We start from the raw sequence: 4,261 nt of genomic DNA on the forward strand, positions 1-4,261 counted from the left end.
TTAGTCCTCCTCAGCTGTTGTAATCTATGTACATATTTTCCCTTTATTAATATATAGAAGTAGCCTTTACCCAGAAAAAAAAAACATTTGATACTTAGTTTTATTTTTCTTCACCAAGTATTATTATTAGCCTTTATACTAATGAACACCCATACACATTCATTATCCACAACAATTATAAATACACAACACAATTGCAACAATATAAAGGGAGGGGCAACTCCCTGAATATTAGTCTTGCCCGAATTTAATATATTTTCAATCTTTCATAAAATAAAAGTATACCTTGGAAACCCCAAGTTTTATACTTAGCCAAAACTCTAACTTCGTGTCTTGCCAACGAGTTTCCCACCTTGTGCATGCCTTGCACGGTGGTCACTCTTGCATTCCACACACCCAAATTTTCCAACCGGCAACACCTCTGTGCAACCTCACACAAAACTCCAACTACAGGCGAGCGTCTTCATTTCACCCCTACCCGAGTTCACTGTCTCACCTTCGCACTATCGGGCGGGCTCCTTCGTTCACCCTCCACCCGAGTTCGCCAATCGGTGGGCGGGCACCTTTGTGCAACCCTCCACCCATGTACACAATGGACCAAAAGTGATCGCCTTTGAGCAGCCCTCCACCCGCGCTCTTAACCGACGGGTGGGAACCTTTGTGCACCCTCCACCTATGTCACAACCGATGGGCGGGTGCACCTTCATGCGGCCCTCCACCCGTGCTATCAACCGAACCGTTCAACCTTGTGTAGCTCATGCAGTCTTCCTGGTGGGCGGGCGCATGTGCCTCCGCGTGACCTGTGCCGCAAGCCTACTCCTCCACACTCAAACCTGCACCTTCGCACCTCGAGCTCGTCCCTTGACTCGTTTGAATGATTTTTCATTGATTTGCTTGATTGCTTTTGCTCCCCAACCGCGTCATCCATATATATGGCGGGTGGGCGAGTCGTGCCACCCAACCGACTCATCCAACTCGTCCGGGCGACGCCCTCCATACTGGAAAACTCATCCAACTTTGTTGGTTGGACCACCTATCACCCGGGACCACCCACCAACCTTCGCCCACATCACAAGTTTATGAGGTCGGCCTGTGAGTGACTCGCCAACATGTCCCCACCGTATAAACTCACCCAGCCAAGACTCTCCACGCGCATTATCACATGCTCGCTCTTTTGCCTTAGTCATAGCTCGCCTCTTCGCATCGGATGTGCATCCTGCCCATCGCATGGACCGTAGGTACGTACATCATCCTCCACATGAAGTCATTGTCGTCCTAGAAAATAAGCCATCTCGGTAACCATCCTGCCACCAAGATCATCATCTCATCAAGATAATCATCTCATCCTCGGTCCATGATATCAGCTAGTCCATACACTACAAACATCCCTACAACATATCTAAAAAAATTGTCTCCATCATGTGTCATCCCATTATGTGAACTTTCGTCAAATACTCCAACATAATGACAACTTCTCTCTCCACACTTCCTGACCTCATGATTCGAACTAGTCGGGTGATCAGTCCAACTATGACGCTCAAACCATAAAAATGCACATCCTTATGCCTACACCAGTCTTTCTCAGACTCTGCCACATCCTGGACTCACCAAGAATCTCTACCATGCTCAGGTCCATGGAAGCTCCATCCCATCTACAACATGTCATGATGCTAATGCCAAACCATTCCTACACCATCTATCATATCTGCTCAACTTGTTTTCAGGACTCACTGCCATGAGCAGCTAACAATGAGCCCCATCTTCTATGTCATCTAAGAATATGTAGAGGGAGTAGAGCCTGAAGGCTCACCCTCACTAATAAGCTCAATCCATCTGTGAGGATCCTCTATCCCCATCCTCTGTAGATATACTACCCGATCCTCGTCATGTACATTCGGTCTCAAATAAACACCCTCGTCATCATCATCCTTGACATCCTCTGGCCTTCTTGACAAATCCAAGATACTATCAGATAGTGTCTTGATAACCAATGACTGCTCAATAAGCTTTGCCTCAGCAGTAGACAACTGGTTACATACATCATCCAATCACTTCTCATCCTCCATCTACATCACTACTAGTTTACAATCTGGCCTTGTCACACCAATGGTTGGAACAACAATGGGTACATCTTCCCTCCCATCGTAAATGTACAACTTCTTCAAATGTGGAACAATCATAGCATCATATTGTTTCAAGAATTCCATCCCCAACACAGCCTCACAGTCATCAATCCACACTATAGTGATGTTGACTTTCCTGGTCCACTCACCTATTGTTGTGTCCACCCTTTCAGCTACACCAAGTATAGAATCAAGAGGAGAATTCACCATCTTCATTTGTGCCTTCACCGGTACAAATTTCAGCCTAATACTTCTCGCAACATCTTCACTCATGAAGTTATGAGTAGCTCCACTATCTACCATAGTGAGTACCTCCATACCTCCAATCTTCATCCAAACATACTCCAAACTGTTCTTTTCAGGATCTCTCCGAGTGACCACTTTTCTAGCAGTAGTAGCTCCAAGAATCTACATCATCCCCACAAAAGGTTATTCTTTCTTCGTATTAGATTGTGCAATAGCAGCCACTTTCGGTCTAGAAGGGCAATTCTTCACCGTATGTGGTTCAACACAAATCCAACACTTCAATGGTTTCTTTGTCTTCATCTTCTCATCCAATTTTGAAGCATCATCTTTCTTCTTCTCTTTTTGGTTATCAAACTTCTTCTTTTTCTCATCAAAAGCTTCATTATAATGCTCCACCAATCGATCCACAGTAGCAAAATCTTCTTCAAGCGTCTTTACTTTCTGCCTCTTCACTTCATTGCATGCCCAAGGTTTCAATCCAATAATGAAGTTGAACACCTTGTCCCTCTCCGCCATGTCAAGAAGTTCTAGAACCACACCTGCAAACTCCCGCTGATATGTCTGTAGGTTCCCTGTCTACTTAATAAATTTAATCTTCATCCTTGCTTCCCACATTTCATCCTGAGGACTAAAATGAGCCTCCAAAGCTTTCTTCATATCATCCCAAGAAGTAATGTCATAAGCACTACCATTAGAGATTTGATCCATTCTCCTTCTCCACCATAGCTTGGCATCCTTCGTCAAGAATTGAGTAGCCACTTTCACCTTTGTCTCATCATTGGATAGACCCAAGCATTCCAAGTATTGCTCCATATCGCAGAGAATGTTACCAAGAGTCTTCACACTTCTTGTACCATCATAAGATTCTAGTTCATTGACTTTCACATGAGACACTCCTCCATCTGAGTTATGTCTCATGACCTTCTTCAAGACGACGATCTCATCTCTTGCATCGTAAAGAGATTTCTGCAAGTTTAAGAGCCCTACCAGACCTCGATCCCTTGCTTCGCCAATCTCCTTGACTTCATCTTCAAGTTGTGTACACTTAAGATCAGTGTACTCATGTCGAGTCCAGAGTTCATCGAGCTCTTCCCTCATCTACACATTAGCCTCTAGTTCCTTCATGACCAGAGTCATCTTTATAGACCAGTAAGATTCCAATTCCTCCATTCTCTCTGGTATCCTTTCTATGAAAGCCTCGGTCGCATTGTAGCTAGATTCACCTGATACATCAAGAGTTTCACCTGCCATCTCTGCTTCCTCTTTCCTTCTTTGCGATCTAGTATAGACCATCCACCAGCTTCACCAGTTCCCTACAAACCGAACTAGGTCTTGTTTCACTTGTATGTGAAACCAACTTCCTTCACCTGCAAGTACCTGTTTCCACTGTCACTTTGTCACGAGCAACCCTGCTCTCGATCACCAGCTTCAACCATGAGATCTGATACTAACTGCACTTTATAGTGTAGTTTTGTAGCAGCTTCAACCTTCAATGCCAGAATCAGCTACTCTGATACCAACTGTCACGCCACTACACCTGTGGTTGTCTTTCAACCGCTTACAGCGAGGTGTGGCACCACCGAACACTTTCTTTTCACCAATACTTATGTTCATGGACTACGCCTTAACATTCGATACTTAGTTTTATTTTTCTTCACCAATTATTATTATTAGCCTTTATGCTAATGAACACCTATACACATTCATTATCCACATCAATTATAAATATACAACACAATTGCAATAGTATAGAGGGAGGGGAAACTCCCTGAATATGAGTCTTGCCCGAATTCAATATATTTTCAATCTTTCATAAAATACAAGTGTACCTTGGAAACCCCAAGATTTATACCTAGCCAAAATTCTGACTTCGTGTCTTTCCAATGAGTTGC

The sequence above is a fragment of the Pinus tabuliformis genome, chromosome 1_1 (assembly GCF_031772625.1).
Source record: "Pinus tabuliformis cultivar Carrire ecotype Pingquan chromosome 1_1, CPIR1, whole genome shotgun sequence".
Taxonomy (NCBI): Eukaryota; Viridiplantae; Streptophyta; class Pinopsida; order Pinales; family Pinaceae; genus Pinus; species Pinus tabuliformis.